General features: G+C 41.3%; 1 protein-coding gene and 1 pseudogene across 1 annotated transcript in view; one reads left to right on the forward strand and one right to left on the reverse strand.

Annotated features, from left to right (window-relative positions):
• LOC100472484 lies at nt 1-4,562 on the reverse strand (annotated as a pseudogene).
• A 1,815-nt stretch (nt 4,563-6,377) lies between these two features.
• The window catches only part of SYTL5 (synaptotagmin like 5), a 305,352-nt gene continuing 286,561 nt past the window's right edge, over nt 6,378-25,168 (forward strand). The window contains exons 1-2 of the mRNA XM_034649230.1: nt 6,378-8,885; nt 17,767-19,998. The gene's annotated coding sequence lies outside the window, so the exon portion shown is untranslated. The remainder of the gene's footprint in view (nt 8,886-17,766; nt 19,999-25,168) is intronic.

Raw genomic sequence — 25,168 nt, forward strand, 5'->3', positions numbered from 1 at the left:
CTAAAAGTAAGTAAAGGTAACATATAATATGTACAGATGGCACATGGTGCCAATTTTATTTGCAGTTACTATAATACTCCAACTCATGTTTACAAGTTGTGCCTTTGCCACGGCCTTGGCTTAATCTTCAACTAGTGCAGAATTTAGCTGTGCTGGAGTGCTGATCTTAGCATGCGTAGATGTGACATACTTGTTCTTATAGTCATGGGCTTCGTAAGCCCGCAATTCACCATGACTATATTCTTAGCCAGGTGTTGCATAACATTTAGGAGGGATTCTTCAGTGTATGACAGATAATGCTGTCGAGTTGGTGTCCATTCACCATTATCGAGAATTTTCAATGCTAGGCACAAAACTCCTGCTGCAATCTGAGAAGGAGGAAAGTGCACCATATCGTAGTCCAATATAGTTAGTTCCATCAGGTATTTGGCCAAAGTATGTTTCTCATCATCAACCTTCTCCAATCTTAGATGCTCTCTGAAGGAAATGCAGGGGTACAGGGCCAGCCTGTACAGACCAACATTTAAAGATCTTAGAATCTTCATTTCCATCTGTCTGATTTGGTGTTTAGCGTAAGTGTTGTCAGTCACAAAGGCAAAGTCACCAATTTCTGGAGGGTACATTTCTTCATATTGGCTTGCAATAAACATGGCAGTGACACCAACCAGCTGCGGCATCTTCTTGGGCACACAATTATTCTGCATGAACCGATCAATAACGGAAACAGTCATGTACACGGTCTCCTGCAGCAACCTGAATTTCATTTGAACCTGTTCTAGCCAGTCAATAAGGATGACTCTCATGTGTCCAGTGACTTCACGACCCAGTAGGTATTTTGGTCTGACTGCTTGCTCTTCCTCAAGTTGTCTCAGATCAGCATAAATATCTTTCACATATTCACTACAAAGGTTTGGATCAGCTCCATCTTCTGCATCCACATCATTCACTGCAAGAACACATCAGAGAATGCCTGACAGATATTCTTCCGCAGGGGCACATCCAGATGTTTCCACTGGGCTTGGAGAGGGAGTATCAACCAAAATCGGCTCAGGCAAAAGGTTTGCTTCTGGCTCTGGTTCTAGCACAGGCTCGGGGGCCTTTTCCAGAGGTTTAGGGATTTTTTCTAAGCAATAAATTTTCCAGGAACCAAAGTTTTTGCTTCCTTTTTCAGAGGCAGTTTGGCCTGTGGTTGTTCACTGACTTTGTTACCCATGTCTCCGAGAGCTGTTCTAGGCCTCAGCCTGGACTTGGAGGCCACTACTGTGGCACATGCTTTGCTCCTGCCATACCGATCTTCACCTTATTTTCAACATTAACTTTCGTGTTCCTGGTGACCTGAGCACCATGGCTTCCTCTTCACCAGGCAGCAGCTCAGTGGGGAGAAGAGGAGCGCAGGAGCCACCAACGAGCCGGGGGCCTGAACCCACTGCAGAGCAACAGCTGTTCCTCTGCAGCACACCGGGCTCTTTTTTAGATGTTTTGTTGTTAGTGTATAGAAACACCACTGCTTCCTGGAGGTTGATTTTTGTATCCTGCAACTTTACTGAATTCATTGATTAGTTCTGGCAGTAGTTTGGTGGAGTCTTGACAATTCTTTCTATGCAAGATCATATCATCTACGAACAAAGACAACTTTACTTTTCCTTTTACTATTTGGATGTCTTTTATTTACTTTTCTTGCCTGATTGCTCTGGCCAGGACTTCCAGTACTTTGTTGAATAGAAGTGAAGAGAGTAGGCACCCTTGTCCTGTTCCTAATGTTAGAGAAAAAGCTTTCAACCTTTCACCATTGAGTATGATGTTAGCTGTGGGCTTGTCATGTATGTCCTTACTGTGTTGAGGTATCTTCATTCTATAGCCAATTTGTGAGAATTTCTATCATGAAAGGATTGTGTATTTTGTCAAATGCTTTTTCTACATCTGTTGAGATGGTCATATGATTTTTATTTTTCTATTAATGTGGTATATTACATTTATTGATTTGTGTATGTTGAATAATCTTTGAATCTCAGGGACAAATCCCACTTGATCAGGGTGTATGATCCTTTTAATGTGCTGTCAAATTTGGTCTGTTAATATTTTGTTGAGAATTTTTGCATCTGTGTTCTTTAGGGTTATTAGCCTATAATTTTATTTTTCTTGTGATGTCCTTATCTGGCCTTGGTATCAGGGTAATGCTGGCTTTGTAAAATGACTTTGGGAGTATTCCCTCCTTCCCACTTTTTTGGAAGAATTTGGGAAGGATTGAGGTTAATTATTCTTCTTTTTTTTTTTAAGATTTATTTATTTATTAGAGAGGGAGAGCGTGCATGCACGAGTGGAGGGAGGGGCAGAGGAAGAGAATCATTAAGCAGGCTCCCCGCTGAGCCAGGAGCCCAACACAGGGCTTGATCTCAAGACCCTCATATCATGATCTGAGCCGAAACCAAGAGTCAGACTCTCAACAGACGAGCCACTCAGGCACCCCAGGGTTAATTCTTCTTTAAATGTTTGGTCCTAGAGTTTTCTTTTTTTTTAAATTTTTTTATTTTAATGTTTTTTTATTATATTATGTTAGTCACTGTACAGTACATCCCTGGTTTCTGATGTAAAGTTCAATGATTCATTAGTTGCGTATAACACCCAGTGCATCATGCAATACGTGCCTTCCTTACTACCCATCACCAGTCTATCCCATTCCCCCACCCCCCTCCCCTCTGAAGCCCTCAGTTTGGTCCTAGAGTTTTCTGTGTTAGGAGGTCTTTGATTACTGATTCAATCTCCTTACTCTTTATTGGTTTCTTCAGATTTGTATTTCTTCATAATTCACTCTTGGTAGATTGTGTATTTCTAGGAATGTGTCCATTTCTTCTAGGTTGTCCCGTTTGTTGGTGTATAATTATTCATGGTGTTCTCTCATGATCCTTTGTATTTCTGTGGTATCAGTTGTAATGTCTGTTTCATTTATGATTTCATTTATTTGAGTCCTATCTCTTTTATTCTGAGTTAGTCTAGCTAAACTTTTGTCAATTTTGTTTATCTTTACAAAAACACCAGCTCTTAGTTTCATTGATCTTTTGTTATTTCTCTGGTATTTGTTTTATTTATTTTTGCTCTGGTCTTCATTTCCTTCCTTCCGCTAACTTTGGGTCTAGTTTTTTCTATTTCTAGTTCCTTGAGAATTAAAGTGAGGTTGTTTATTTGAGTTGTTTCTGTAGGCATTTACTGCTGTAAACCTCCCTCTTAGAACTGATTTTGCAGCATCCCATAGATTTTAACATGTTGGGCTTCCATTTTTGTCTTTTTAGTGATATTTCCTAGATTACCTTTGATTTCTTCTTTGACCCATTGATTACTTAGGAATATTTGCTTAATGTCCACATATTTGTAAATTTCCCAGTTTCCTCATGTTATTGATTTCCAGTTTTGTACCATTACGGTCAGAAAAGACACTTAGGATTTCAATCTTCTTAAATTTGCTAAGACTTGTTTTATGACCTACTTGTTTTATGACCTACCATTTGATCTATCCTGGAGAATGTTTTGTGTGCATTTGAGAAGAATATTTATTCTGCTGCTTTTGGATGGAGTGTTCTGTATGTGTCTGTTATTTCCATTTGGTCTAAAGTATGGTTCAAATCCAACGTTTCCTTGATTTTCTTTCTAGATGGTCTATCCATTGTTGAGAGTGGGGTATTGAAGTCCCCTACTATTATTGTATTTTCTATTTCTCCTTTCAGATCTGTTAGCGTTTGCTTAATAAATTTAGAGACTCTAATGTTGTATGCATATATATTTATGATTATTATATCTTCTTGACTAATTGATCCCTTTATTGTTATATGACCATCTTTGTCTCTTATTACCATTTTTGGCTTTAAGTCTTTCTTCTGATGTAACTATAGTTACCTGTTTTCTTTTGGTTTCCACTTGTGTGGAATATATTTTGCCATCTCTTTCAGCCCATGTGTGTTCTTAAACCTGAAGAGTCGCTTGTAGGCAGCATACAGTTGGATCTTATTTTTTATCTATCCAGCCACTCTGCCTTTTGATTGGAGAATTCAGTCCTCTAACATTTAGCATAATTATCGATAGTCAAGGATGTACTAATGCCACCTCTGAAATTGTTTTCCAGACATTTTGTAGTTCCATTTTTCTTTGCCTCCTTTCTTACTGCCTTCCTTTGTAAATTAATGATTTTCCATAGTGCTATGCTTTGATTCCCTTCTCTTTATCTTTTGTGAATGTATTATAAATTTTTGCTTTGTGAATCCCATGAGGTTTACATAAACGTGATATATATACATACATATCAGTCTATTTTATACTGATAAGAATTTAATTTTGATCACATACAAAAACTATATGCTTTTACTCCTTTTGTTTTCGATGTCATCATTTACATCTTTTTATATTGTGTAGTCATTAATAAATTGTTGAAGCTATAGCTTTTTTTAATACTTTTTTCTTTAACCTTTACTCTAGCGTTAAGTAGTTAACATATCACTATACCACAGTATTAGAAGATTCTATATGTGACTCTGTGCTTACCTTGTGTGTTGTATATCTTCACATGTTTTCATGTTGTTAATCAGCATCCTTTTGTTTCAGCTTGAAGAATTCTTTTCAGCATTTCTTGTAGGGTAGATTTATTGGTGATGAATTCCTTTGGCTTTGTTTATTAGGGAAAGTCCTTATTTTGCCTTCAGCTCTAAAAAGGAGTGTTGCTGGGTGGAGTATTCTTGGTTTACACTTTCTTTCAGCACTTTGAATATATCATTCCGTTCTCTGCTGGCCTGTAAGTTCTCTGCTGAGAAATCAGTTAATAGCCTTATGTGGGTTTCCTAGTATGAGATAGTTTTCCTTCTCTTGCTGCTTTTAAAATCGTCTTATTGTTTGTTTGGTTTTTTTAGACAGTTTTGTTATTATGTGTCTTGAAGAAAGTTGTTTTGGATTAAAATTTTTAGGTGACCTATTAGCTTTATGAACTTGGATGTTCAAATCTCTTCCCAGAGTTGAGAAGTTCTCAGCCCTTATTTCTTTAAATAAGCTTTCTACCCCTTTCCCCATCTCTTCCCCTTCTGAGCCTCCAATGACATATACATTATTTCTTTTTATGGTGTCCTATAACTTACCTAGGTTTTCTTCATTCGTTTTCACTTTTTTTTTCCTTTTTTGCTCCTTGACTAGAGAATTTCCATTGGTTTTTCTTCTAGCTTACTGATGCTTCTGCTTGCTCAAGTCTGCTGTTGAAGCTCTCAATTGGATTCTTTGATTCAGTCATTGTATTCTTTAGCTCCAGAATTTGTTTGGTTCTTTTTAATTTTTTTAATCTCTTTGTAGCACTCTTCATTTTGTTCTTGTATTGTTTTCCTGATATTAAATTGTTTATCCGAGTTCTCTTGTAGTGATCTGAGCATCTGCAGAATAGTTTGTCAGGCAATTCCTGGATCTCCATATCTTTGGGGCCAGCTGCTGGGGTTTTACTGTATTCCTTTGTGGTATCATGTTGCCCTGATTCTTTGTGATCCCTGTAGCTTTGCATTGGTGTCTGCACATTTGAAGAAGCAGTCACCTCTCTTAGACTTTATGGACTGAGTTCAGTAAAGGAAACCTTTTGCCTGTGGGAGGGGGCACATTGGATCATGTAATCCACTAGGTCTGGTGGGGCAAGGTGCCAAGTGTGGGGGTGTGTGGCAGCACCAGGTCTGAGGAAGTGTGCTGTCTCTTTGGCTCAGGCCACGGGGACCCACAGTATCAATAACTATGTGGTCTTTGTGGGCACTATGAGCCTGCAGTGGCTGCAAGTGCTGTTGGGGTCTTAAATGGCACCTCCAGTTCTAGTAGTTATGGATCAGGGCAGGCAGTGGTGGTACAGAGCTGGTGGCATACACCCACTGAACTATGGGTGCCAGCTGCAGATGCTTTGCCATGGTTGGGGCCAGTGGCAGACACACTCGTAGTGATGGGCACCGGGGCAAGTAGCAAGGGCTGGGGCTAACTATGGGCTCACTAGCAGCTGCAGAGGACCTGACTGTCGCCGTGCTGTCCTGTGGCTGCATGCTCTCCCCGCAGGAGTGCACGCTGGTGACAGGTTCAGGCTGGGGTGTACGTCTACAAAGCTGGTGGGGCTAGCTGTAGGTAGGCATGGGAGTGCCGGCCAGTGATGGGATACAGGGCTTGATCTGGGCCCGTAAGCAGCTGCAAAGTCCCCAGTTGTTGGTGCACTCACCCATGGCTGGATACACTCCCCCCTGTGCTCTACAGTAGAGGCCGATGACTGGCGTCAGGCCAGTGGTGGGCAGGTACACAGCTGAAGGGGCTAGCCCTCAGAGCAGGCATGGTAGGGAGGTCAGCTAGGGGGACCTAGACTGATGTGTTGCATTTGTGCAGCTGCAGAAGCTAGAGCTGGCTGTGAGCATGGCTCCTGGGCTCTGGCGGGGGTGGGCAGGGACTCTAATGGGTGGTGTCTTACAGTTGCCCAGCCACAGAGACTTCAATGGCTGCGGGTGCTGGTCCCGGGCCCCCGTGGGGAGGCGAGGGGCAGGAGAGACTCAAGCAGCTGGCATCAGCAAGTGAATACCCGTGGGGTAGAAGCTGCGGAGACGTGCAGGGGGTCCGTGGCAGCTGTGCTGACCCTCGGCTTCATCAGTGGCAAAATCTGCTGAGTTTTTCTGCACAGCAGGTCTCTATGAACACTGATTGCTGCTGCTACATGTTTGCTAATAACAGCCTCTGCTTTTCTTCCTTATTCTTAGCTGGCTCAACACATCTGCCCTTTGCAGGTCTGGGTGGGGTGAAACTGAAGCGGAACCTTCGTGCAGTGTCCCAAGAGGCTGGGGAAACTGGTCAGTCAGCCCGCTCTTTTCGGGTGAGAGGAACTCTTTCTAGCTGGGAAGTTCCCTCTTGGTGTTAAACAACGCTGGCCGGGGAAATGGGATGATGTAGGCAAAAAGAATCTGTTTTCCTTCTCTTTTTGTGTGACTACTCTCAGTGTTTGTTCCACTGTGTTTCTAAATTGTCCCGCATGGACTCTCGAGCCCTCCCAGAGCTGTTTTGGTTCAGGTATCCATGTGTCTAATTATCAATCTTTGTGGGGAGGGAGACTGGGCAGCTGGGTTCTCCTAGGTCACCGTTTGTTCCATGTAACCTAATTTTTACTTTAAATTAAGATCGCACCTATCAAGCAATGAAATTATTTTGCTTGGAGAAAAGAAGTTTCAATAACATTTATGAAATTTACTTTTTGATATGTATTTTATCATGTATTTCTATCTGGCAGAGAATGGCCAGTTATTGTCCGTATCATGTGGCGTGTGCGTGCGGGTATTATGAAATAAAATTGCATGAGGAAGAGGCTAAGTTATAAAAGGACAGAATTTCACAGCTGTGTGTGTTGTTGGGTAAAAAACAAATTGCTGATGAAGGCTAGGATGTCGGGCCCCTAGAGATTTCTAAAAATTCGACGAAAGAGCAACCAGCTGGCCTGAGATTCTCTTAAAACTGTCGTCTTTATCATCATGATGAGGAATGAGGTGGTGTCAGCAATTGGATATTGCAGTTAATCCTAATTCTTGCTAACAGAGTATCAGTTTTCAAGAAATTGGGATACCATAGTTTAAGAAGAAACTAAATTTTGATGTATACTGCGTTGTGGTAAAAGGAAGTACTAAGAAAGACTGGACAGGAAAAGCAGTCACTGTGAGTTTATTTTCACATCTTACTCTGAGAACTAAATGATCCCGGAGACTGTGCCTCTCTGACTTTTGCAAGCAGCCCAAAGGATTCTATCCTGAAATGTATCCTTCAGAGAAGACTACTGCAAATACAGTAAACCTGATTTATATTTTAAAAAATCGGGCTCGAAAGTTCTTCATAAATTTTAGAATTGTATTAACAGATTAAGTAATCACTGTTTACCATTATGTTAGATCACTCGATTGCTAAACATTGCTTCCTCTTTTCAGTCATGCATTTCCCAATTAAGTAACAATAAATTCTCTAAGCTCCCACTCACATGGAAACAGCTAAACATCACTCTTTCGGGTCAAATGGGGGAAAAATCTGGGCATAAGAAATGAGTCACCTTTGTCCTTCCTGAGGGATTTTAGAGCAAATTTCAGAGCTCCTTGCCTTGGTTGATAAGAAAAAACCCCACCATGCTATCTAAACAGCTCCCGAGGTTAATTACTGCACCTGGCATGCAGGGCGCACCATTCACATGGTGGCTGTTCCAGATCCAGCTACTGAAGGTCCGCAGAGCCCTCTGACCGTATCCTATTTCCCAACTGGAGGTGCATCGCCCACAACTAAAACATTAGACTCAGATATCCGTGTTGTCAACTTCGCGCTGCCTCTATCACCTGGTGTTTTATTCTGCTAGGGCAGAGGTGCCTGGGCCTTTACTGAGATCAAAGGCAACAGCAAGTTTGGCTACGTCCAACGCACAGTGGATGTGGGCTGTACAACACCCTTTAAGAATAGGAGTTTTTGCACTTTTCTCTTTTGTAGCGAATGTTCAGCAGACTTTACTTTCCATTTGGTGCATATAAAAATGCATTTTGAGACATCTTCTTTAAGGTATTACATACCAGAAGGTATGGAGATGGGAACAGGGAAAAAAATCAAACATAAGTATGGTATCAGCATTAACTACAGGGAGTGACACAAAGTAGGGAATATTAAAATAAAATGGAGCGGTTATTTTTCCTTGCTTTTAAAAAAGTAAATAATGCTTAAACTGATTTCAGTTTGGCCCCAGTTTTCTACTTCCGTCTGTATCCATGTCCTCTGTAATGTGACTTTGCAGTTCCTTCCATCAGGAGGAGCAGACTGTTTGCTCACCCCTTGAAGCTGGCCTATTCTTGTGACTCGCACTGACCAGTGGGATGCAGCAGAATTGATATGTGAGTTCCAGAGGCTAGGCCTCAAGAAACCTGGCATGCTTCTGCTCTATCTTTTGCTCTTTTACCTTTTCCATGATAGTGTGTCTGAGCTAGCTTGCTTGGGGGTGAAATGTGTAGGGCAGAGCATTTTCAGCCTAGTAGCGCCCACCAAGACACCAGACATCTGAGAGAGAGCCCAAGATTAAGAGAATTTTCTAGGCAACCTACAGCTGACTGCAGATGCATAAGTAAGCCCAGCTCACATCACCAGAACCACCCAGATGACCTGCAGACGCATAGAAAATGTAAATAAGTGTTGTTTAAAACCTCTAACTTTAGGGTAATTTGTCATGCAACAAAGCTACTGATATAAATGGCATCAATAATTGATGAAAGAGATCGACAGGTCCAGTATGAGAGTTTTAGGTGATTATATCCATGCTTACATTGCGCGGCACACTTCTCTGGGGATTACTGTAAGCAACATATTGACTTTATTTTGAGAAAAACACTATATCCTCTAAATTGTCATGACTTACATGGAGTTATGCTTGCTTTGAAAATCCCAGTGCTCATAGAGCCTAAGGGCTTTGCCATCTAAAAATAGAGGTAATTTTTACTGGACAATTCTATCCCCATAATTAGCACATTGTTTCATCCATGTAGAAATAACCTAGCTGGCAATCTTACTATCTGAAATAGAAGTAAAAACTGGGGATGAGGACAGGAGGAAGTGTCTGGGCAACCAAAATGGAACTAAAATCCACAAACAGTACCTTAAACTCTGGCAAAACCAGTCAGAAGCTCACTCAGAGCTTTTTCAACTTGCCATAACGAGCTTAGTGATCTTGGTCCCAAATCCGTGCTTAATGAGAAGTGGTGAGTTAAAAGAAGAGAGAAGGGGTTTTAGAGGAAGGTATACACGCAATGATAACAAGAGACACAGAGACAAGAGAACCTAAAGGAAGGGCAAAGAAGGAACACTACAAGCAGACTCAAAAACTCAGAAGCACAGCAGTCTGGGGTCATTATAACGGGAAAGAGTCTCCTACCTCAACAGAACCGAAGAGCATCATCACACTGCATTTCTTTCTTTCTTCACTCATTCATTCATTCATACATTTATTCATACATTTATTCAACAAATGCTATGTATACTGAGGTTTTTCTCTGGTCAGTGTACTGTCCAGGACCTAAAGGACTGAGAATATTAATTAGAACTTACAATTTGGTACAAGAATACGTGTAATGGCAATCATGTTTTGAACAGTCCACTGACAAAGCATGGTAAATCAGTTAAAATATTCATACATAGGGGCGCCTGGGTGGCACAGCGGTTAAGCGTCTGCCTTCAGCTCAGGGCGTGATCCCAGCGTTATGGGATCGAGCCCCACATCAGGCTCCTCTGCTATGAGCCTGCTTCTTCCTCTCCCACTCCCCCTGCTTGTGTTCCCTCTCTCGATGTCTGTCTCTATCTCTGTCGAATAAATAAATAAAATCTTAAAAAAAATATTCATACATAATGGTTAAGATTTTTGCCCATGCCCATGTTTAAAAGGTAAATCTTTAGTCATCCGGAAAGTGCACACATTGAGAATGACTTGTGTCAGGTGTTCCCAGATGGCTTAAGTTTTGTATCATTAGTATGTTCATTTCCAGTACAGTAATGTGGGGAAGAGGAAAAGAGAACTTGTGTAGATTCTGCCTAAATAAGTAAAATTTGTTGGGTGCCTGGGTGGCCCAGTGGCTTAAGCGTCTGCCTTCGGCTCAGGTCATGATCCCAGGGTTCTGGGATCCAGCCGCACATTGGGGTCTCTGCTCAGCAGGGAGCCTGCTTCTCCCTCTGCCTCTGCCTCCCTCTCTCTATCTGTCTCTCATGAATAAATACAGAAAATCTTTTTAAAAAATAAGTAACATTTGTTTATAAATTAAAGGTAAAAATAAAGAACTAGGTTGCTTTAAAATCAGGGAGGGAAAATAAAAATTATGTGATGTTTAAGGCATTAAAAGAAGAAAAATAGGGGCGCCTGGGTGGCACAGCGGTTAAGCGTCTGCCTTCGGCTCAGGGAGTGATCCCGGCGTTGTGGGATCAAGCCCCACATTAGGCTCCTCCGCTATGAGCCTGCTTCTTCCTCTGCCACTCCCCCTGCTTGTGTTCCCTCTCTCGCTGGCTGTCTCTATCTCTGTTGAATAAAGAAATTTAAAAAAAAAATTAAAAAAAAAAAGAAAAATAAAACTCTATTTTTCTTCTTTTTTTTTTTTTTAAAGATTTTATTTATTTATTCAACAGAGATAGAGACAGCCAGCGAGAGAGGGAACACAAGCAGGGGGAGTGGGAGAGGAAGAAGCAGGCTCATAGCAGAGGAGCCTGATGTGGGGCTCGATCCCATAACGCCGGGATCACGCCCTGAGCCGAAGGCAGACGCTTAACCGCTGTGCCACCCAGGCGCCCCAGAGTTTTATTTTTCTAAAAGTAAGTCCTTAAATCTGCTGGAAGTGAAAAATACAGAATATATTAACAACTTTTTCACTTGCCCTTTTCTTTATGGTATTTTAAAAACACAATTAGTTATTTTCATAAATGGAGATGTATTGACCTGCTGGATAAAGTTTGGCTGCAGGTGGTGCTGACTGCTTTGAGATGGCAGATAACTATTAACTTGACTCTAGAAGTTTACACTGGCCAAATGAATCAAAAACATGCTTAACATTTAGAAAAAGATAGTCCTGTTAAGCAGTCATGAAACACACAAGTCACATGGCAAACACAGATTCAACTACGTAATAAACATTTAGAGGCTTCCAGTTCAAGGTGGCGAACTGACCCTAAGCAATTTTCCTTCTATCTCCCCCAAGGTTCTTAAAGTGCATTTTAAAAAGAGATAATAGTATAACTACCCATGCAAGAGACTAGGTGAGGACCTCAAGGGTTAAAAGGTTTCAACATATTCCTAGAAGCTGAATAATTGGTAGAGAAATGATAATTCATGAATTAGGAGGAAGGAAACCAAACCCAGAAGTATCTGAAGAGGAGGCCAAAACTTAGAAAGATGCCCTACTTATCCTGAAGAATGCCAGGGAGTTTAGGGACATGGGAATGCCAGATATAAAGGAGGAGAAGAGTGACATGGAACTGAAAAGAGTGGAGTTCGTTAATCAACCAACAGAAGTTCCAGAAAGACAGTACAGAGATAGCAGGTGCAAGAAAAGTAACAAAGAAAATAAAAGATAATTTATCTGAGCTAAATAACACACATCATCATGTTGATAGGGTCCATTGAGTAACTAGTAGACATGACATATATGTACATATATATATTAATAATATGTTACTATTTTTAATTTGGGGGCTGAGTTGTGTGCTAGGATTATTTTTCCTTCTTTATGGATCTAATGTCATGACTATAACTCTGAAAAGGGAATATTCCTAGAGTGATATTTAAATAGATTCCCTTTTTTTTAATCTTCCCATTGTATTCCTGTCTGTTTTCCATTGGTCAAGTTCACTTCAAGGGAATATAACCCTTTGTGATATTGGGATATAATAAGAAATATACATACTTTGGTTTTTGTTCCAGGCTTCTGGCCAGAGCTCTTAAAACCTTTGTAATTTCCTAAGCAATGAAGGTGCTAGAAGCATCTTTGGTTCTAACATTGGTCTTTGACCCAATTCCTGACAGAGAACTCCCAAATCTTTTGGAATTTCCTGAGTGATAAGAACATGGTTGGTTCTAATGACACGACTCTTGATGGGCTCCTGGGTGGCTTCAGGATGAAGGCTGGTCACCTGAAAGACCATGCCATGATTAGAAACTTGGAACTTTCAGTCCTACTCCCCATTCTCCAGGGAGGGGAGAGGGGCTGGAGACTAAGTTAATAATTGATCCAGGGTATGTGATGAAGCCTCTATAAAAATCTCTGAGCTACAGAGTTTGGAGAGCTTCCAGGTTGTTGGACTCATCAAGGTGCTCAGAGGGTGACACAGCCCCAGAGGGCAGAAAAACTCAGCCCCTCCCACATGCCTGGCCTTCTGTGCTTCTTCCACCTGGCTGTTCCTGCCTTGTATTCTTTTGTAGTGAGCTGGGGATCTGATAGGTAAATGGTTTTCCTGAGTTCTGTGAGCCCCTCTAACAAATGACCAAACCTGAAGAGGGGGTCATGGGAACTCTGACTCACAACCGATCAGTCCGAAGTACAGATGACAACCGGAGCAGTGTTGTGGGACTGAGCTCTGAACTTGTGAGATCTGAGTTAACTCCGGGTAGATGGTGTCGGAACTGAAGTGAATTGTAGGACACCCAGCTGATGTTGGAAATTTGGTCAGTATGGGAAAATGTCTACACATTTGGTGACCAGAAGTGAAGCAGTGCTGAGAGGAAAAACAGTTCTTCCTTTTCATCACTCCCCCCACCAACACACACACACACACACACACACACACACACACACTTTTGGGTTGTCTCATCCAGCCTCAGTGGCAGGTCGGAAACTAGACCTCCTGTGCTGTGTTGGGACATTTCATTGAGGTCTGAAAGAAAAGGAGCGATCCCATACAGATGGGGCTCTGCCCAAGAGGGCCATTAAGGAGGCATTTGAGGGAACCGGAGAGGAAGCACAGTTTGTGTCCTTTAACCCAGCTAAACACTCAACTATGAGGCAGAACGAAAATATTTTCAGACTTCCATTTCCTTTTTTAAATTTATTGAGATATGACATTATGTAAAGTGAAGTGTATAATGAACACTGATCTTAAATGTATAACTCAAGAAATTTGTGCATACATAGGTACCTGTGTAACACCACCCAGATCAATATATAGAGCATTTCTGGAACCCAATTTTCATCATGCCCCTTGACAGTCAATACCCTGCCCCCTAGAGGTAACCACTGTTCTTGCCTTCTAATATCATATGTTTGGTTTTGCAAACTCTTGAATTTCATAGAAATAGAATCTTGTAGGATATGCAGTTTTGTGTCTTTTGCCCAAAAAGATTCCCGAGATTCATCCATGTCATGGGAAGCAGGAATTTATTCTTTTTTATTGTGGCATAATCTTCAATTGTATGACTCCACTAAAATTTATTTATCCGTTCTCCATTAATAACATTTGGTTTATTCTCAATTTTTGGCAATCATGAATAAAGCTGTACAAACATTCTTCTATGTCTTTTGGTAAACATATGCATTTGTTTCTCTTGGGCAAATATGTAGGAGTCAAATTCCTAGATCATAGATAGGGTAAGTGTATATTTAGCTTTACTAGACACTGCCAGACTTTTCCAAAGTGGTTGTCCCAATTTATATTCCTGCTAGCACTATGAAGGTATAGCAATTAAGATAGTGTGGTATTGGGGCAAAAATAGAAAAGTCGGCAAATATATATATATCTATATATAGATATATATATAGATATATATATATCTAAATTTACATATATTCAAGTTAATATATTATAAGCATATATTAATGTGCCATTACAAGTAAGTCAAGGGAAAGGATGGTCTTTTTTTATAAATGGTCCTGGAGCAATTACATATCCATATAGAATAATATAGACCTTGATCTCTATTTCATACCACACCCCAAAATTAGAGAAGTAATAGACCTAAGTGACCTAAATTGAAAAGGTAACAAACAAAACTTCTAGAATAGATCAGAGGAGACTACATTTATGATCTTGGGGATAGGCAAAGATTTAATAAACAGTATACAATGGTCACTAACCATAAAGAAAAAAATTAAAATCAGACTTAATAAAATTAGGAACTACTGTTCATCAAAAAATATTGAAAATGAAAAGACAAGTCACAGACTGGGAGAAGATGTTTATAATAAATATGTCCATAAAGGATTCATAGTCTGAATATATGAAGAACTTGTACAGATCTATAACAAAAAGACAAAAAAAAAAACTAAAAATGGACAAACCACTTGGGCAGCCACTTCACAAAAAGACATATCCAAATAAGCAATAAACATGAAAAATTCTCAGTACCATTAGCCATCAGGAAAATGCACATTAAGATCACAAGGCAATACCACCTCATATGCACTAATATCACTTAAATTGAAAAGTTTTGGTGTCGATGAGGATGTGGAGCCGTTGGAACTCTCAGATGTTTTCAGATTTTTAGGTTTACTAAAATTAACCTCCCATATCTCTTTCATGAGAAGTCACTTGAGGCTGTATTTTTGAAAAATGAGGAAGTAATCTAAAACAAATGAGGAAATAAGATCTAGAGCGAAATGTCTCTAACCCAGGAAAGCAGGGAAAGAATGCCTCAGGATTACGGCTATGCAGTTTTTCAGGCTGAGCAGCTATTTCAGATAGAAGCAGGAGAAAAGAACACTCCAACGTGATCTCCAGGAAATAAAGAAAAGTGATGGAATAAGCAGGGTTGGAGAGTTGGGCTTCTTGAGCAGATGGTAGAGCATTTGAAAGGAGTTTCAAAAAAGGAATGCATTCAAACATCAGTCTAGGAATATGCCCTTTTGCAACATGGACGGCACTGGAGGAGGTAATGCTAAGTGACATAAGTCAAGCAGAGAAAGACAATTATCATATGGTTTCACTCATTTGTGGAACATAAGAACTAGGAAGATCGGTAGGGGAAGAAAGGGATAAAGAAAGGGGGGTAATCAGAAGGGGGAATGAAGCATGAGAGACTATGGACTCTGAGAAACAAACTGAGGGCCTCAGAGGGAAGGGGGTGGGGGAATGGGATAGGCTGGTGATGGGTAGTAAGGAGGGCACGTACTGCATGGTGCACTGGGTGTTATACGCAACTAATGAATCATGGAACTTTACATCAGAAACCAGGGATGTACTGTATGGTGACAAATATTTAAAAAAAAGGAATATGCCCTTTTTTGTGGTATAATTATGAGCTTAGATCCATAGAGAAGGAAAGATAATCCTAGCACACAACTCAGCTCATAGTTAAAAAATATACATATTATTATTGTTACATAATATGTGTCATAATGATGTAAATATTGTCTAATTGTTTTTAAATTTTAGAATTAATAGACAAAGCACAGAAGAATTAACTGTGCTTAAAAAAGGGAAAGAAAAGTTGTCAACCTTGACAATATAAAATTACAGGTACAACAGAAGGTGTGGAGTATTGGCAAGACCTGAAAGAGAAAAGGGATATGCCATCCAGATATGTGGATATGCCCATGGAAAATCTCCTGGAAAGTATTTCATGTGCCCAGATGTGGGACAGGAATAGCTCAGAGATACCAGATCTGATGGGAGAAATGGACAGATGATGGGGGAAAATGTCCAAATGCTGCAGGCCTCTTAGCTTGTGTAAGGTTCTGGAACCCAAATTCCATAGGTGGCAGTAAAGTCATAACCCTGAAAAGACTGGTTAATCTTACTTCTACATAATAGAAGGGGCTTAAAAGAGAAATTAAGTTTTGTTAAGGGGAGTCATACATTCTTTAAAGTAAAGGGAGTCATACATGGCGTACACTTTGGTTTGGAGTCAGACTTTACAACTACACCAGATGTATAGAAGGGTATTTATGCAGTATTGGAAACATCATAATTGGACAACGATAATAAATTATAGTGTATCCACACACTGGAATACCTATAATACAGTCATCTAGTTAGATCTATATGTATGATTCCATTAAGGTAAAAAAAAAAAAAGCACGTGTGTGTGTGTTTAGGTGCATGGCAAAGGTCTGGAGAGGTGCACACCAAAATATTGATATAATAGTGTGGAGAAGAGAGGGATTTGGGGTTAGGTGAAAGGGAATTCTCACTTTTACTCTATATTATGTTTTGTTATATTTGTTATGTTATATTATGTTACATTATGTTGTGTTAGGTTTTGAGTATTTTAATGCTTTTTCACATGATCAGATTTGTGCATATTTATTGTTGACAAAACGTTGCCTATTCTAAATTTTGGTGGGGAATGCAATTCTGGCCAGCCCATCTTCTGTCTTCTCTCTTTTAAAAACCCTTCAAAGTTTCCTACTGCTTCAGGATAGAACCCCAATTTTTTTTAAAGATTTTATTTATTTGAGAGAGAGAGAGCAAGTAGATGGAGGGGCAGAGGGAGAAGGAGAAGCAGGCTCCCCACTGAGCGGGGAGCCTGATGCGGGGCTCAATCCCAGGACCCTGGGATCATGACCTGAGCTGAAGGCAGATGCTTCACTGACTGAGCCACCCAGGCGTCCCTAGAGCCCCAAGTTTTAAACAAGACTTAAAAGGGACTGTGTCTACTTCTGTGCCTTCCCTATACCTAATATTAAGGGTCCTAGAAAGTGCCATCCTGCCATGTGCCTATAAGTAATACTGGACAGTTTTAGAAAACAGCACTAGTTCACCATCCTTTTTGTATGCGAAATACACTCAGTCCTTGCCCAAGGTTGACAACCCCAAAGACCTCCCATCCTGTCACAGCATTAAGCTCAAAGTCCAGGAACGTTAGCTGAAACTCAGGAATTACTGTAATTTCTACTTGCAAGCCAGTCAATTCTCAGCTAAGAGCCAACACCACACTATTAGCGTTAAGCTTTCCATCTTTCCCACCTGGACAGGATTCATAGATACATGAATTTCTTCCCAAGTGACTACAGGCAACATTCTTAACCCATGTTTTGCCTCTGCACAACAGAGATCGTCACTTTTTCAACCTTTGATATCTCTTTCTTTGCCACCCACACTATGCAGAAAGTCACTAATTTTAGGTTTTGGTACAGTATGCCCTACTTCCAATCTCACTTCTGTCAGTCAGTCAGGATTGGGTTATGCTGCAGTAACAATTCCCAATCTCAGTGTCTTGAAGCAATAAAAGTTCACCTCTTGCTGTGCTACATGACCATTGTACGTTGGTTGGGTGTAAGAAGAGGTTCTGTTCAACATTTTCCTTCTTTACAGACCCAGGCTGGGGCAGGCTCCAGCTCTCTGCTTCCACTCTGTGCAGAGGACTTTATATGCTTCATCTCCTTTAATCCTCATAGTTATTATTCCTGCTTCTCAGAGGAGAGATCTGAGGCATAGAGGTAATAAGCAATTTTCCCAGTGTTACACATCTAGGAAACAAAGGAATGAGGATTTGAGTCTGGATGGTGTGTTTCCCACAAAACTGAAGTACGACCCTATATCTTCATAGAACAGTGATGATCAAGGTGAATGGACAGAGATACTGAAATTCACTGGGATGCAAGGTAGGAGTTTACCTCAAAAGATTATCTTGCAAGAGAATTCCACTTTCAAACCTAGAATTTTAATTAGTGACAGTATATAAAGTCAAAATTAGGTTATGACATTAAATAGTTAATAACTGAGAATAATGTACATCTATTTCAGTAAGTCCATTTACTTCAACAAATTAAAGCATAATCATTAAATTAAGTACAGTATGGTTTCCAGAACTAGGGCCACTGTGAGTCCTGGAGTGCTTGAGATTCTCTAGGAAGACTGGCCATGAGGGTGTCACGGCCATGGAGGGGGAGCTGAGGTAGATGGTCAAGCTGAAGCAGCATTCTAGGTGGGAAAAAACCACTCTGAATGGAGAGAGCTGGATTCTTCTTATTAGACTTGCTCCAAGAGCTGAACAGGGTGTGCTGGGGAGGAGCCTTTTGAATGTAACTCTTCATGGTGTGTCCCTTTGTCTCCTGATGCAAGATGAGAGTTCCATTGTCCATCTCTAGTGGAGCTCCAAGAGACTAGGAACTGAGAACGAAACACAGAGGACCATCATCTTTTGAGGTCAAGTATGAGAATTGTCTCCAACTCTCAGGAAAGGAGGACCATCTTCCAACCCAGCAAGCACTGGACGCGGTAGAAATGTCCATTGATGTCAGGGAGACCGTGAGTCAGGCAACAATTGTAGCCACAGCTGCAAAAGAAATGTCACCCCCCCATTCATGTGTGACATGGTTGATCACACTTTCCTCCTTACAAAACTTTGTTTCCTTGACTTTTCAGGAGCCTGCATTCTTGTAGTGTTTTTCTTACTTCGATGCCTATCTCATAGTCTTTCCCGTTGCAGTAAACGGAAAACTTTTGCTTTGTCCAAAACCATAACCTACCCCTAGTCCTCTTTCTTCAAAGTGCCACAGGCAATTTATTATCAAATCCTGACAACCCTACCTTTAAAACGTTTCCAGAGTCTGACCACTTCTCATCCCCTCCGCTGCTACCACCTTCCTCTGAGCCACCGTCTCTCACCAGACCTATGGCAATGGCCTCCTCACTGGGCTCGTTGGTTCTGTCTTTGTCCACTCACAGTGTCCTCTCAGCGCAGCAGCCACAGAGACCACATCACATCAGGGCTGTATCATCTCACGCAGAAATGGTCCTGTTTGATCGAGTCCTCTATTATCTATTTGGTCTTATTTCCCATTGCTCTCTCCCTTTCTCACTCAGCTCCAACCACACTGGCCATTTTGCTGTCCCGCAAACATACCGAGATTGGTTTCACTTCAAGATCTTTACACTTGTGTTTCCCTCTGCCTGGAATGCATCTTGTCTCACAAATCTTTATGACTCACCCACTCACCTACAGATCTCAGCTCAAATATTCCCTCTAGTAGAGAGGTCTGCTCTGACCACCCCATCAAAAATAGCAGCCCTGCCACCGTCCCCCCCTTGAATCCCTCCCTATCCCTTTCCCCTGTGTGAGGTAAGCTTATGCACTCCTTGCATGCTGGCCTAAACTCCGGTAGTTTGTAGCAAAACAAGCCTACTTCCCTTGGGGTCCTGCTGGCCGCTGGCCTTGAGAAATAGAGGACCAGACTTTCTGGAAGATAAGACCTGACTGCCCTCAAAAACAGCTGTCGCTGACCATGGTATCCTCAATAAGAGATACCTGGGAGCCTCGATCACTGGCGGAGTGGAAGAATCTGGAAGCCTCGCAAAGACAAATGATTAACTGCTGAGCACCAGCTTCTCCTGCGCGCAGCACCGTCCCCATTTCCCGCGCCTTCCCCTTTAAACAAACGCCTCCTGCTGTTCCGGACAAGCTCTCGGGGCATCAGTCCGCCATCTTTCTAGGCTGCCCCCTTCCTGAGTAAAGCAACCTTTCCTTTCCGAGCATCACTCTTCTCTCCAGTGTTGACTTTCGGGCGGCGAGCCGCAGAATCTGCGTGTGGAACCAGTCTTCTGGTAAGACCTGCATTACTTCTTATTTATTATGACTTCTGTGTAGCACTTTTTACTGTCCGAATCCGTTGTTTATTGTTTGCCTCTCCCCTGGAATGTCAGCTCCACGAGGGAAGAGTTGTGGTCGTTTGTTTCCCCCAGAGCCTGGAACAGTGTCTGGCACGTAGGGAACGCTAAGTAAACACTTACCGCAGGATTTACTGACCTCTCCCCGTGATGCATTGGGGGAAGAGAAGGGGAAGGAGAACAGGCGTTGGGAGGCTGGCAAGAGGAGGCCTGGAAGGGCCGCTGAGGAAAACAAACGAGACACGGTCGAGAAACCTCGAATGGAACAGCAGGATTTGGAATTCCAGTGACTTCTCTGAGGAAGAGTTGTTACAAACAGACTGCCACTATTTCTCCTGCTTATATACTCGGAGGCCTGGAAAATGTGAGTTCCAGGGTGAAGCGTTTAAAACTAGACAGACTTTAATCATTTTAACGAAGGGATACGTTTTCCAGGCAAAGCTGGAGCTCTATGGCTAGACATCTTGGGTGAGAGAGCAAAGCTAGCAGAGCCATTGTTTGAATCTCAGGGAGAGCACAAACTTTTCATGTTCATAATCAGGACAGAAACCGTGGCATCCTTCTGTCCCCTGGTGGCAGCACCGCTAACCTGCACAGGGAGCTAAATTCCTCCAAGAAGAAAAGGCAAAACAAGAATTTATTTCAGTGTTACATCTGCCAAAGCCTGTACCAACCCTAAGTGTGTGCATGGGTGTATTTGCTCAGGAGAAAGACCTCCCAGGGTTTTTCCTCCATGAAGTCCAACCAACTCTTCCTTACTCGTGTGACTTCAGTTTCAAAGGGGACATCCCCTAATCCAGGTCCTACACAGCGTCCCTCATAAGCCATCTGCCAAATGTGTTTGTAGAAAGATTTTTTTTTAAGATTTTATTTATTTATTCGACAGAGATAGAGACAGCCAGCGAGAGAGGGAACACAAGCAGGGGGAGTGGGAAGGAAGAAGCAGGCTCATAGCGGAGGAGCCTGATGTGGGGCTCGATCCCATAACGCCGGGATTACGCCCTGAGCCAAAGGCAGACGCCCAACAGCTGTGCCACCCAGGCGCCCCATGTAGAAAGAATTTCTGTTGTGGCCGGGAGGTTAGTACAGGCAACCTCAAAGTCCCCTCCAATTCTAGGATTCTAAGACTTTATGATGAACCCTTCTCACCCCATTCCCTTCTAGTCCATGAGTCTGGGTGTTCCTAACTTCTCCACTGCCAGCTTCCCCTTGCTGGAGCCATCTACATCCCCTGGATGGATTCTTCACCATGTGCTTCTTACTTCTGCCTAATAACACACTTTTTTTTCCTTTTTTGCTACTGAGTTTCTTTTAAGAGCTGGCCCAGGATCTATTTATTTGTGTACATTGTATGCATGTCCAGGGGAGGGAAAGTTTCCTCCCATGTGCAAATATATTTGCTTGCTATTTTCAAGAGTCTGAATTGTTTTCTGTCTTAAAACAGATTTTTAAATTACAGAAGAAATGCAATATATTAATATTTAAAAGGTGTACATGTTAAAACCCAATAACTATTTCTAAGATATTTTTAGAGAAATATTTGCACACAGACACAAGGCGGTTTGGGCAAAGATATTCAGGTCAGTATTGTTTGTAAGAGCGAGACATTGGAAATTAGCCAGTTGTCCACCAGGAGGGAAAGGAATAAACTATGGCCTACCCATACCATATGATGCAGTATACCAGCTAAACTTAACAAGGTGGCTGTGTGTGTGTTAACATGAAAAAAATCCCCACAATATACTGTTGCCTAAAAGGAGCAGTCTGCAGAATCATATCTATTATATACAATTTTCCAGTGGTACGTGCACATATGTATATAAATGTGGAAAAAAGCCTGGAGTTATATACATCAAAATTACAGCAATTATTACCTCTTATTAGCCTTGAGAGTGGATGACAAGGTGGGGAATCGAAAGGGGACAAGATGGAGGGCAAGGGGCTTGTTAAGCTTTTGTTATATTGCAAGGGCTTCACATAAAAATGTATTCATGTGTGATTTAAATTAAGTTTTATAAATTAATATGTAACTGTTTAACTGTTTTTAACCTATAATCCAAAAAGTCCAACGTGATACCTCCTCTTTCCTTCTCCATAACTTATTTCTAGTCCTCGTGGTGAACGTTTTAGTTGTTTTCTTTTTGTAAATTTACTTGTACGAACAGTATGGCAAGGAAAATTCTTGGGTTTTTTTCTTAATCCATTAATGTTATTATTTCTGTTGTATAGATTCTAAGAAATGTACTCACGGGATGTAACACTTAGACATTGGATAGATGCTGCCGAACCGCCCTCCGAAGAGAGCATACTAACAATTCCTAGAACAATGGCTCTGCAGTAACTCTGCAGCTCACGTCATCAATGTTTCAGTAATAGCAGCTGCTTCCAGACATACCGACTTGGCCTTAAGTCTAGACAATGGCTGACTTAATTTTCTCCCCTTGCCTGTTGACCGTTGTGGAGCAAGTGCAGAGTCTGGCCATTAGCCAAACAGTGGAAGAGACTGGGAGAGTATGGAAGGGGAAGGTAGGGCCTGGGTAGGCCATGAAACAGAGACAAACTAATGACCCATGGGCCATATTGACCTACAGACATGCTTTCTTCGGCCTGGACAATGTCAGGCTACACAGTGTTTAAAAACCTCAGAATCCGGGCACGTGGGTGGCTCAGTCAGTTGAGCGCCCCACTCTTGGTTTCCACTCAGGTCATGATCTCAGGGTTGTGGGATCGAGCCCCTTGTTGGGCTCTGTGCTGAGCAGGGAGCCTGCTTGAGATTCTCTCTACCTCTCCCTCTGCTCCCCCCTAAAATAAATGAATAAATCTTTAAAAACCTAAGAATCAGTGCCAAGTGTTAAGGGAGCGGTGCTGAATTTCCACTCATGATGTTTCCTTTCATATGGTTCCCCATGTGTGGAATTATCAGTTCGTATAACATTACTGATTTTTCTTTGCTCCCTTACTCATTGCTGCCTTGGGAAGTGGAGTAGCTGCTTCTTACCTTCCTCTTTGTAGCCGATTCACAGGAGAGAGTATGTTTCTGCTTGGGACTCGGGGGTAATTCAAATTCTGAGGTTAAATATTAAAAAGACCAGTTGTCCTCAGGTAAGTCCTATTCTCCAACAGAAAGGTGATGTTTTGATTGTATCCTTTTTTTCTTGTCTCTTAATTTGTTCCAAACTCAAGTAGGAAAGAGATATACAATTTATTGGGCCCCATAACTCCAAAATCCAATGTGGAAAAATACTGAGATTTTGAAATTGAGAGATCAATTATGCTGTGAAATATTTCTGAATTTCTTGCAAAACTGGAGGATTAAGGAAGCCTGAGACCTTGTTTCTAAATGTTGGTGATGGCTGGAGCTGAGACGTAGCTTCCCTCTTTGAAGGGGCATGTGCTATCCAATACATTACAGTTCCCATTGTTCCCTATTGCTTTTCTGATACTTAGATCAAGTCCGTTGACATTCAACATGTGATAATCGAGTTGTACTCAACAAAATAATGACTTCCCCAACATATCCACATGCTAATCTCTAGAACCTGTAAAAATGTTACACGACAAAACGGATTTTGCAGGTGTGATTAAGTTAAAGAATTTGGGAGGATGAGATTATCCTGAGTGGGCCTGATGTAATCACAAGGGTTCTAGGGAGGGAAAGGTGGAGGCTGGAGGCTCAGAGTCAGGGGAGGAGAGGACAGAAGCAGGGGTCAGAGAGGAGAGAAATTTGAAAATGCTACACTTCTGGCTTTGATGATGGAACCACTAACCAAGAAATGTATGTAGCCTCTGGAAGCTAGAAGGGGCAAGAAAACAGATGCTTTCCCAGAGCCTCTAGAAGGAATGCAGCCCTGCTTAAACCTTGATTTTTATCCCAGTAAGACCATGTTGGACTTAAGACCTCCAGGACTCTAAGAGACTTCATTCGTTTTGTTTGGGGCCACCAAGTATAAGCAGCAATAGGAAACTAATATAAGAGTTAAGGAGAAAGTAAACCATTTTTTACATGCGTATCTATCCCTAGAGGGAAAACAGAAACTATATCAAGATGGCTATATATTTCAAAATAACGTGGGAGTGCGTTTCTTTGTGGAAAGGTAGTGGGCATTGCTGATTTCTTAGTGGCATCCCATTCAATACTCACTGCACCTTTCACACTATATGACCCAGCAATTACACTCTTAAGCATGTACCCAAGAGAAATTGAAAATGTATGTCCACAAAGAAACTTGTTCTCTAATGTTCAGGATGACAATTTCATAATATCAAAAACTAAGAAACAATCCAAATTTCCATCGACTGATGGATGGATAAATAAAATATAGTATGCAAAAAAAGTACCCCGATCTTTTTGGAAATAATTCAGCCCTCTTCCACACTTGTGATAGACTTTATGGAAAGCTAACACTTGTCTGGTCTAAGTGTAATTATATCCCTGTTACAACAAATCATTCGGGAGGCCAAATTTAAGGGAGTCAACACAGAATTTTCCAGATTGAGAGACTGGCTTATGACAGAGCAGCTTGGCTGTTCTGGCATCTCACTTTTTCTTTTAGTATGTCTTTATCTAGCGGTATATCCTGGGGAGTAGTGGGAGTGGTCTTCCCTGGGAGTAAGCAATAAGGGGGCACGTTGTTGGTAGAGAATTTGCAGTCATGAAAACCAACCAAAAGTCGACCTGCCTTTTTAAATGTTTTTTGTATGAAATTATGTTTCATCTTCATTTTTAATTGAAATTTTTATTGATGTAATTAAAATTCATATGCAGTTATAAGAAATAATATGGATAGATCCCCTGTGTCCTTTTCCCAGTTTCCTCCAGTGGTAGCAGTTTGCAAACCTATACTACAATATCACAACTAGGATATTGCCATTGATAAGTCCATCAACCTTATTCAGATTTCCCCAATTTTACTTGTACTCATCTGTGTATATTCAGTTCTACACAATTTTATGACACGTAGATCTGTGTGTCCACAACCACAGCCAGGATATTAAACAGTTCCAACCCCACAAGGATTCCTCATGCTGGCCTTTTACAGCTACACCTTCCTCCCTCCTGCCTATTATCTCTACATTCGGGCACCCTCTAATCTGTTCTCCAGTTTTT

This window comes from Ailuropoda melanoleuca, chromosome X (genome assembly GCF_002007445.2).
Source record: "Ailuropoda melanoleuca isolate Jingjing chromosome X, ASM200744v2, whole genome shotgun sequence".
Lineage (NCBI taxonomy): Eukaryota > Metazoa > Chordata > Mammalia > Carnivora > Ursidae > Ailuropoda > Ailuropoda melanoleuca.